This window comes from Ursus americanus, chromosome 4, assembly GCF_024610735.1.
Source record: "Ursus americanus isolate L20-20 chromosome 4, mUrsAme1.1.p, whole genome shotgun sequence".
Classification (NCBI taxonomy): domain Eukaryota; kingdom Metazoa; phylum Chordata; class Mammalia; order Carnivora; family Ursidae; genus Ursus; species Ursus americanus.
The window spans coordinates 73,355,585-73,367,748 of record NC_142130.1 but is presented as its reverse complement, the minus strand read 5'-3'; positions in this window follow the sequence as shown (position 1 = coordinate 73,367,748).

The window sequence follows — 12,164 nt, the reverse complement described above, 5'->3', positions numbered from 1 at the left end:
AACAAGCCCAAAAGCATACTCTGACACTGAAAATGACTTACAGTTCCCAGACCCTTCCTCATTTCTTACCTTTCTTCTGCTTCTATGGTGGTAGGCACACATTTCCCTGAAGGTATCCTATCATGTATATGGACAGAGGAAAGTATGTAGTCAAAAGTGATTAATGTCACTTCCTAAAACCTGTATCCCACAGGGGATAGAGTACATGATTCAGAGCACATGATTGCTGCATATATACAAATCCCAAAGAACAACCCAGAGACAGACAGCTCTGTAATCTCGGCAGATTGCTTAAACCTTCTGCGTAATCCTTGTCTATTTGCTTTCAGTACATTTCTTGCACTTCATTGCTTTGCTCTGAATCACAGAAAGGACTACCCTTGCATATCCTATGCTCTCAGGTCAGCTGGCTTCAGAAGGGATTTGGCATAGGTGGGGTATAGGAGGGTGAGAGAAAAAGAGAATCCAGGCTATTTCTCTTTCTCCTTCTCCCTCTCCCCTTGGGTGGCTTCTCCTTCGGCTGTAGCTCTTTGGTGGGTCCAGCTCCCACCAAACTGGCCTACCCTGGTTCAAGGTCCTCCTGGTGAGGCAGGTCCCTGAGCCCTGGAAATCTTGCCTCCTTCTATCACCCTCCAAATTAAGAGTCATAATGATTTCTCGATGTTGCCAAACTGGTTTAACTCCCTGCCCCTGTTTGGCTTCTTAGGTCTTTCACTACCGATATAACCAATTATTTGGATTAAGTATCCCTTGATTTAAATATTGAGGGAGTATTCTGTTTTTCTGACATGAACTTTATTGACATATGTTCTCTGGGTCAGTTCTGTCATCTATAAAATGAGAATAATAATATAGGGCTATTTTGATGATTAAATGATTAAGTACATATAAAGTATTTAAAACACCATAAGGCACAAAGTGAGTGCATAGTAAAAGTAAGCAGGTTCTTGCTTTTATAATAATGATAATAATAACTATTATTATTAGGTTTTCCTTGTGACCTGTACATTGAGAAGTTAAAACCATTAGGTGAGCACCAAAAAGAATTTGTCAACTAGGGTTGAATATTCTTAGTCTAGAAAAACAAGACATGAAGCAGAGTTAAGTGAGGTCACTTTACAAAATCTTACAGTCTAAGAAGAGACTGTTTCACTGACATTTCTGTAATAATTTCATATCAAATCATGTACAAAAGAACCTGCTTAGTTATTCCTAGGCAACTACTTTACCACTAGTTTCAGACACTTAGTGATTATTTGTATTCTTTCTTGGATAGTAGAAAAGACACAAAGGTCAGATGTAGACGCCTTTAATTTTTAAAAATACATACTAGAGATACGGCAAATCAAAATTTATTTTGGGGTGAGCAATATTATTAGCAAGTAGAAACAGAACAAAGGGAAAACTTAAATATTAGGCCAAAATGCTACTCATTTTTGGTTCTGCACAGTGACATACTGAAAGGGTGCTCAATATGTGTAATTGAAAAGAATTTATAAACAAAAATGAAAACAAATTTTTTAAATCTCCTTTCACACTTTTCAGGCTTTCGGGAAATGTTTTTAGTATGTTTAGTATATCTGATATCATTTTATAAAATGAGATGTAAATAATAATCTATTGTCTCAACATATTAGTTTGGTCTGTCTTTCATCAAGAACAACATATGGTAGTTAAATGGTACTGTTCAAATATACCATAGCTTTCAGTTTGGGTTATCATATTATAAACATCCATAATTGTATGGAAATACTGACTGGGAATAAATGCTGTATAAATAAAAACAGGGTAGGATGTTTTAAAATTAGATTCTATTGGTTTCAACTTCAGAACCTTTGCTCCAAGACTGGCCACACAGCCAGGTGAGTTGAAATGGCTATTCTAGGCCTTCTCTTTTAAGGGGAATACAAGAAACAGTCTATGATATTTTAGAGTCAACTACTACTCTTTCTATACTTACTATGTGCCAAGACCCATGCTAAGTACTTCACACTTCAAACAACCTAATCTTTATAACAACCCCATGAAATTGGAATTATTACACTCTTTTCACAGAGGACGAAGCTGTGACTTACTAAGTAAATTGCCCAAGCACACACAACCGAAACATACTAACCTGGTGTGAACCCAGGTGGGAGGTCTGTCTGACTTCAAAACTTCAGCATTTAAACCCCCTACACTGTGGACCAGCCATTTTCTAAGTGTAGCTGATCGATTCCTGGAGATATTCAAAACCCTTCCAGGGGGCTGGCAGGATTCTCCCTTTTCCAACTATATATCTGTGTATATATACACAGATTTTCCTCTTATACTTCAACCCAAACAATTTATGGTAACAGAACGAAGAAGCAGATTAGAGAATTATGTTGTCCTCTGTTAAACCAGACATTAAACATTTGCAAAACTGTAAAGCAGTCTTATTCTTCTCACTGATCTTTTTTATTTTGAAAAATATAGTTATTGTCATAAAAGTAATATTTACGTTAAAATGTAATGGGCTTCTTGGTTTTACATGAAATAATAAATGTTTGAAAATTCCCAGTTTTAACTTCTAATACCATAAAGAGTGATAGATATAACTTACAGATATAAAACCTCATTGAGATTCTCAATAATTTTTAAGCATGTAAAGCAGTCCTAGGATCAAAAATGTTGAGACTCACTGCTTTAGATTTCCATCGTCATCAGTCATTTTGGAAGAACTAGCAATAAAACTGATCTGACAGCTCTTTATGTCTCTCAGGGATCATGTATCACTATTGTGATCCTTCAAGAAATTGAAATAGAACTAAATTGAATCAAAATTTCTTACTTATCCAAGTACAATTCAAAAACTAGTTTATTTCTAGGTTTAGAAATTACCATGCAGAAAACTAGAGCCCTAGAAATGTGTGGATGAAAAAATGAAGTATCTGTTGTTGAAAGGATCGAAGATGAATTATTTCAAAGTGGCCTGAAAATGGTAAAAGATGATTCAAATGCATATTGTTATAAGTTATTATAATATAATATTTTGGTAGTAATCAAATGATGGTACTTAGGAATTGGCTTTAGAAGATAACCATAGTGCTATTTAATAAATATAATTTTATTGCACTAATATAATATATTACTATATTATATGTGTTATAACAAATATAATAAATAAAATAATTTTGCATTTAAGTGTTCTACCACATATAAGTCACTTGAACATACAGTATGACTCTCACTAGCCGTAATAGGAGACAGTGCAGGACCTACTCTATATTCATTTTACAAATGTGGAAACCTAGTCTCAGAGTGGCTGAGTGACTTACCAAGAGTACACAGCAAGTATGTGGTTGTGTTAAAATTTTTACCTAGCATAATACATCAACAAATATTTATTGAATTAAAAAATCAGGTCTTTTAATTCCTAGTCCAGTGTCTTACCTCAGGGCAATGTATTTTGCAACACTGCTTCATTTGCCAATACTATTCAAAATGAATTCAAAAAGGCACATTGTGGGTATTCATTTAGAACTCACTTACGGAGATCTTTGTCAGGAGAGCAATAACAGATGAAGATGATATGCATTCGTTTATTGAGGGCTTGTAGTCAATCCTCAAATTTATTTTTTTTCCATCTTCAAAGAGTTAGTGATGTAATGCTAACTGTCTTTCACATGGCATGTTAGGATTAACTTCTAAAAAAACAGGAACACACACATACACACACATGAGTTTCACTGAAATTTCAAAAGTATGATAATTTTGCCAAATAAATGGTAGTTTAGTATACATCTTGTTGTTGTTTTTTTGTTTTTGTTTTTTTTAGATTTTATTTATTTGACAGAGACAGCCAGCGAGAGAGGGAACACAAGCAGGGGGAGTGCGAGAGGAAGAAGCAGGCTCATAGCAGAGGAGCCTGATGTGGGGCTCGATCCCAGAACGCCGGGATCACGCCCTGAGCTGAAGGCAGACGCTTAACCGCTGTGCCACCCAGGCGCCCCTAGTATACATCTTGTTTATGACAAGTCCATTTAAGACAAACCAATGATCCCACCCTATTGGCTCTTTAGAATTTCAGTACCATGGACAAAGACGGAAAGAAAACAATCTCTACCCCCAAAAAGCTTATGGCCTGATGGGGAGTCAGCTACAAACACAGTGTCATAGTGTACAAGGTAATGAGGAAACTAGGAATAGGATTAATCCAACTCTTGCTAATAAGATGGTCTTTACTCTGACACAGTTCACAATCTGATGAGAAAATCAGGAATATAGATAACAGAATACCAGATGTTAATAAGCAAATTTATTTACAAATTACTGGAAGTCAGAGGAAGGAGAAATGGATTCAGTCTGAGAAAATAAAGCAAGGTTTCACAGAGGTGACATTTGATATAGGCATTGTGGAAAAAGAATGAAGTAGAAGTAATTGACAACAGGATCCTCAGGTCCCAGCCTACTAAAAACTTAACCTTTCCCTCACAGAAACTTGAAGTAAAAGATCATGAACCTGTTGTAATTTTTTTTTAATCCAATTACCCACATGTGCTGAGCAGGAAATCCTGTTGACAGAGTCTCTACAACAGTTAAGCTGGTGAGTAGGGGACAAGGACAGGAGATACCCTCAAGAATGGCAATCATACTTCTTGAACATTGCAGAACCATCATTTCAATTAAATGGAATCATTCACAGCTGTGTATATGAATAGCAACTTCTGGGAAGACAGGAAGTCTCCAGAACCCTTTTGTGTTATTTCCTTCTTCATGTAACTACTGCCCAAAAATGGCCATACACTTGGCCATTAAATAATCTTACTGTTATGTTTTAAAATTCTCTGAGTTTAGGGGCACCGGGGTGGTGCAGTTGGTTAAGCATCCAACACTTGATCTCAGCTCAGGTCTTGATGTCAGAATCATGAGTTCAAGTCTCATGTTGCACTCCTTGTTGGGTGTGGAGCCTACGTTAAAGTAAAGTAAAATAAAATAAAATATAAAATAAAATAAAATAAAATAAAATAAAATAAAATAAAATAAAATAAAATAAAATCCTCTGACTTGATTTCAAGTCTTTCTTGCAAATCATATCTGCTTCACATTTTTATCAACAATACAATCAAACTAAGCCTATTTCTTGAAAATGCCAACACTTTGTATTGGATGTATCAGGCATTATGTAAAGGCAGCCCACTATCCGACCCCCATGTTTGGACAATTGACCATTGTGTCCTGGTGAGAGGTAGGGCCCCACATACTGCCACAGAAACCAAAAATGACAGATACTTGGTATCTCAGAGCCACAGAATGGACTCTGCCATTCAGATGTTCCCCCAGGCTCACTGAATCTCTAGGTAGTGAGACAAAGAAAGAGATAATTTAGAATTCTTTCTAATGGTGGGAGTATTGAGGGTAATGGAAAGTGGTGGTCATAATGAGTGCTTCATGAATAGTGTCTACTATCAAGCCAAGGACGTAGCAATACACCTCAGTGGCCTGAAGGTGATCTCTTTAACTGGAGTTCTAACCTTCCCCACACCTTAGTTCCTATTCATTTTCCAAGCTGAATTCTCTCTGCTACCTTTTATTCTGTCAGCTGCCAAGTAGGTTTCCAACACACTTTTTTGTTAAAGGCAGAATTGATTTCTGTCACTTATAACAAGGAGCCCTAACTGGCCCAGTTTTCCCTAAGTAACAGAATGTATAATGTAATTGCATCTTGTAGTACTTCTAATTGGAAAATTTCTATGAAAAAATGCATTTTAAGAATTTCTTAACAATTGTTAAGTGACAGGTGATGGCATCCCAAAGGAAGGATGTCTTTATGTTGAATATGAAGAAAGATGCATTGATTTGAGTAGCTGGACTCCCAAACCCAAGGGGATAAACTTTCACTAGACTTTGCAATTCCGATGCTTGCTAATTATAACCAAAACATAGCTGGTTAATGGATACAACTCATTCTCCAGTTGTGAACAGGCAGAGGAAGGAATAAAAGTAGGAGATGGGCAGAGCAGTTTCTTAGCAGGGTTGAACATAAAAAGAACCAGGATACTACAAGAAAGAACTCATCCACTAATTAATTCATTCAAGGAATATTCAAAGAATGCTTGTGTCTACGTGAAGGAAAACACAGAGAGAACCAAAGAGGAGTCCAGCTCTCAAGAAGTGAATGAAAATAGAGATATGTAAAAATATAATGACACAAAGCTGTCATAGTTACCTATGATATTCCAGAGGCTTGGGCATTAGTTTTCTGTACTACATCATAAGTTACCACAAACTCAGTGGCTTAAAATAACTCATTGTATTATCTCACATGTCCTGTGAGCAAGGAGTCTAGGCCAGCTTCCCTGGGCTCTCTGCTCAGGGTCTCACACAGCTGCAAGCAAGGAGTCACCAGGACTGGGGTCTCCACTGGGCTGGAGGTCCTCGACCACGCTTCCATGGTTGTTGGCAGAATCCATTTCCGTGTGGCTGCCCCAAGGCTGGCAGTTTCCTTCTTCAAGAGGGGAAGGAAGGAGAGAGGCTCTAACCCTCTGGAACAGGGCCCATGTGATTAGGTCTGGCGGTTGCCAGAGGGAAGGTGGGTGGGGGATGAGCAGAAGAGATAAAGAGAAAAAAAACCCACACAGACTTTCAAAGCATTTCCATAGATTGAAGACACTGGTAAAAATCTGTGGTGTGCGCTAGGCTCTTCCAACTTTCAGTGGGGGCAATTCTGTACTAGAAGCACACTGATTTCATCAAATCCCATTTAATCCACATTCTCTTTATTGTTACCTATCAATCTAAGTTTGTGATTTGTTTTATTGCTCATTTGAAATACAGAATTCTTACAGGACTGGCTGGTACACTGGGACCTTGATCCTAAAGACCCAGGAAATAACTATCCCTTATAAAGTACTAGCCTTCTTATGACTCCCACTGTTTTGTCTGAACAGTTAACAGAATTGCAAAGGATTTTGTTTGCAAACTTTTATTCTCTAAAGTCTAAATTATATACTTGATGGTGAGATATTAATTTATTATCAAAAATAAGCAAAAGAAAAAAGCAGACTTAAATATCAATAACTACAAATTTCAATATAAAAAGGATTTTTCTTTCCCCTTGAAATTTGTATTTTGTTCAAAAGCATATAGCTAAACAAAAGTTTTAAGAAGAGCCATCTTAATTTTCCAACTAGTTATATTGTTTATTCAACTTGGGCCAAAATTAAGGTGGAAAATATTTTACACTGAATAGACTGCAAGGACCACACACACACACACACACACACACGCACACAAACATCAAAAAGCCTCATATCTGAGAATCCCCAACTTATGGTTAGTAACACTGGAACAGTAAAATAGTTTCCATCTTACTTTAGTTAGAATTTACCCGGCACAAGTACTTTGTTCTTTAAATATTTATTAATGTGTTTAAATATTAAAAAGAAATCCTCTCTGATACTAGGCATGCACTAAAACAAATTGAAATTGGTTTCTGTGTTTCAATATTGATATTCTCTTTGGGAACAACTGAGAAAAAGAAAAAGAAAAAGAAAACAATGACAAAAAGTTGCACTCAGGGACGTTCTCAAAGCCAAAAATAAGATATATAAACTATATTTAGATTGATAACTAAAAATCCAGGGTATTTGACATATTCTTATTCCTGAACTCAGCTAAATAAAAACTTAGTACACTTTCTCATTCTTAAACTAGGTGGTTGTGGAATGCAACTAAAATGTACATGGTTGGGAATTATTTATTGTCTTCTCTCTGGAGGTATAAAGATTTTTCAGATATCTTATTATTTTTTGTTATTTTGGTCCTCCCTGAACATAAAGTTGGCATTTGGGTGAGTATATTCTGCCTATATTTTGTGACACAAACATTTATTGGATTTACAAAGTTAAATAGTTTCCTTTCATATTCTGGAAAAATAGCATATTAGTAGTTGCTCATTTTCCACATCTTAATCTGTTGGGTTTTTTTTTTTTTTTACTAATTCTATTAAGGTGATCAACAGACTTTTTTTCCCCTTCTCTTTGTATCTTGATGAATAACCAGCCAGTGCCTTAAATTTAATCATAAATGTGAGTCATACAACGAATATGAATAAATCACAGGGCTAGAAATAGATTTGTCCCATTTCACCACAATTGAAAAAGAATTCTAACAATCTCAAAGTTTGAATTCAGGTCTATGCTAATTCCAGGGTATAAGTGGTCTGTTCTGCAATGATTTATTGCCTTAGCTTAGGCTGTTCTCATTTTTTTTTTTAAGATTTTATTTATTTATTTGACAGAGATAGAGACAGCCAGCGAGAGAGGGAACACAAGCAAGGGGAGTGGGAGAGGAAGAAGCAGGCTCATAGTGGAGGAGCCTGATGTGGGGCTTGATCCCAGAACGCCGGGATCACGCCCTGAGCCGAAGGCAGACGCTTAACCGCTGTGCCACCCAGGCGCCCCAGGCTGTTCTCATTTTTAAAAGATAGTGATAATTTTTCACAAAATTCTTGTCTGTGAGGCATTCCATTTTAGTGACATACATTCAAACTCAAATGTATGTCCTATTTTTTAGAATGGGTTTTAATTTAGAAGTCTTTCTTATTGCTTATCAATTTTTCCTGGCATCTCAACCATATTTTTAAAGTTTAAATTGATTTTTGTAACACAGGGGAAATATTGCCCTTCTGTTTGATAATTTATTAGATCATTAATGACACTTCTAGAAGACAGCTGCCAGCTAATTATCATGTTATACATATAGATGCCAATTTTACATACACTCCGATAGTGGAGAGGTTGTTTATTTTTTCAATAAGTCAACACTATAGCTGGAGGTGTATGAAATTATTCTTAATAAGAACAATTCTATTTGTCAACAGAATGGAGACTTCCAGGAAACTTTGTTTTAAATTAGGATCCATTCAATTTTTCTTCCCCAGACTTTAGAGAGCCATCTCAGACTTTAAGAAGTAGTTGAAAATCACACATTCATCCTGTAATACACTATTGATGCTAGCTCTGACTAAACTACTAAGGTTGGATACTTACCCAACACACTTTAAAAATAGAATACAAAAGTGGGGAGAAAAAGAGCCCATGACATACTAGCTCTTCTCAAGCAGAAGTCTGCCTTAACGCAGACTATACACCTACACTATTTTTCTTTCATCAAAGCCTGCTGCCATTTAAGTTTGGAAATAAACACTCAAATGAATATTCAGCCAAAGAGTCAAAGGATATTTACATTAGCCAGGCAGTGGCCGAGGTTCAAGAGCAAATAAGGACAATAGTCCTTGCTCTCAAAAAGCTTATTTTCTACTAGAGACAAAACAGGTAAATACAAAGTGAGGATAGGTGCAATGAAATGAATATGTTCAAGGTAACAAAGGCAGATGTGATCCCTTCAAATGGGGAAGATCAATGCGGTGGACTGGTGTCCCCCAACAAAATTCATATGTTGAAATCCTAATCCTCCTTGTCATGGTATTAAGAAGTGGAGGCCTTTGGGAAGTGATTATGTTGTGAGGGCAGAGCCCTCATGAACGAAATAATCCTCATGCAAGGACTAATGCTTTTATAGAAGGGACCTCAGAGAGCTCGCTCACCCTCTTTCAACCATTGGATTCAATGAAAGTCAGCAGCCTGAACCCAGAAGAATGCTTTCCTTGGAACCTGACCACCTGATCTTGGACTTCCAGCTTGAGAACAGTGATTAAAGAAACGTCTGTTGTTTAAGCCACCCAGTCTATGACTCTTTGTTACAGCAGTCAAAACAGACTAAGAGAGTAAAGTCTTCATAGCAGCACTGAGAGAAATTGTACCCCAAATGGGTGTAAGTTCTCCCGGGTGAATGGACAGAAGAACACAAGTAAAGGCACAGAAACTTGAAGCATCAAGTGCCCTCTGGGAACCTCAAGGGTGCTGGTTGGCAGTTTGAAGCATGGCGGGATAAGGCTGGGAAGGCTGGTAGAGGCCAGGAAATGTAGAGCCTTTCACCAGGAAAAGAAGGTTAAGCTTGTAAGACATTATGTTGTCTATTACTTGTTTCCAATATTTTTAGAACTACTTCTAGAATTGGAGCTCCTTTTCCTAGGAAATACCATGTAGAAAGCCAATGTATAAAATTATACTTAAGTGAGGCCTCTCTCATTGAGTGCGAGGTGTCCAGAGTCACTATAGTGATACAAAGACCTATTTCAAATGCTTGTTACATAAATACATATGTTCAAAGAGCAGGCACCTTGTCTTTTGAACATTGAAGATGGCATGTCCACTCAGCCCTTTGCCAACAGGATAAAGACTTTTATTCCCAGTTCTATAAAAAACATGAAGAAGTGCTGCAAGAGGGGAGAATGAAGCCATATGGGGAAGGTGTCTATTGTTAATTTAGACACCTCCACCCCCACCTGGGAAGAGACCTGCTTTTGTTTGAAAGGGTCCTGAGAATGAGGTTGGATGCAGTGGCTAGTGAAGCCAGCTAGGAAATGCATTACTCTCTGAACTCTCCAGTTTATGTTTTGTTCCAGTTCTTTAAACTTGGGATTGCAGTTGATGCAAGTAACAAAACAGAGGTTTGCTAGATTCTGTGTGAAAGAAGAAAGGAGGAAAGAAAGAGAAGAGGGAAAAACTATTTAGATTGGGAAGGAAGCATTTGAGAAAGAAAAACAGAAATGTCTAATGTCTGATGAAGATTTTGCTTATGTCTAATGAAGATTTTGCTTAAGTTTCTGCAGGGTGGTATGTAACATGACACATTCTCCTTCTCTCTGCAAAACCTTAACAAACCATCCATTTCTCATTACTGCTTGACAGAGTGTTGAGTGTTCTGTGAGAGATCCAACAACATGCTGAAAACAGCCTCCAGGTAGATAAGGAGCCAAGGGTGAGGCTGGCCAAGAAGACTCCAGGAGTGAGTTTTGGAAGATGGAGTGATTTAGAGTTTATTCTGAAACCCACCCCTTCCTGCCATATTAACTTAGAAGATATATGTTGCTTTGACTAACTGTTATGGTTGTGTTGTTAATTAGGGCTATACTGCCATCTGATCTCAAGCTTTCCCTGCTACTTGGATTCCAAGTCGTAGCTGCTTTTACCTCTTCCTCCTGCTTGGTTAGCGACTGGTACTGAATTCGTACCAACTGTGGACAACCATGAAGGGACCAGGGGTTATTTTGAACGTCAGTCCTTCGGACCCTCTTTAGGAGCTATAAAATTTACCTACACCAAGAACTGATTAGGATAATAACTACTAGGGATACAAGCTCATATTTCCCCTGGCCAGAAAAGTTCCAGCTTCTTAATTTCCCGTCTTAGCTCTGTTGAAAGTATCAAATGCCAGACTGAGGACAAATGAAGAAGCAGCCCCGAAAGGAGGAGGCTTAGCTCAGTTCCAGGGGGCTCACCTTCAGAGCACACACACATAACATTCACCCTGCTATCAACCCTTCAGTGAAAAGTAAAAGGGGCAAGATTTGGGGATTGTTATTTCTGTCTTTGTCAGGCCCATGAAAAGAACCAACTGAGGTGAAGAAGAAGGAACGAGTAACTTTTGATATATGGGGGCAATATAATGGTTAAAAACCCAGACTCAGACACAAGTCCTTTTCAAACATGAATGAACCCATACATCACCTGGGAATCTCATACAAAGTGAAATTCTGATGAGTAAGATTAGAATGGGGGCATAGGATCTGCATTTCTAATAATATTACCAGTGATACAATTCTTCTGGTCCAATGACCCCACTTTGGGTGACAAAATTCTAGAGTCAAATTTCCTGTGTTCAAGTCCTCATTCTGGGTTGTACCAAGCTATGACCTTGGGTAATTTGATACCCACTGTTTTCTCATCTGCAAAATGGGAATAATACTATTACCTACATCCATGAGTTGTTGTAAAAGTTAAAAGAGTTAATATAAATAGCACAGAGAAGAGTGTCTCGCACATGGTAGGTGTCAATAAATATTTGGTGAATGGCAGCCAAGCTATGGAAACAACTCAGGTGGTTATCAACAGATGAATGGATTAAAAAAAATGTGATATACATACACAATGGAAGAGTAAAATGTTGGTTACCAGCTAGGGAAGTAGGTGGGAGGTAATATTGATTGAGGGTACAGAGTTGTAAGGAATAGTAAATAAGCCACAGAAATCTAATAAACAGTATAATGAATATAGTCAATAATTCTGTACTATAAT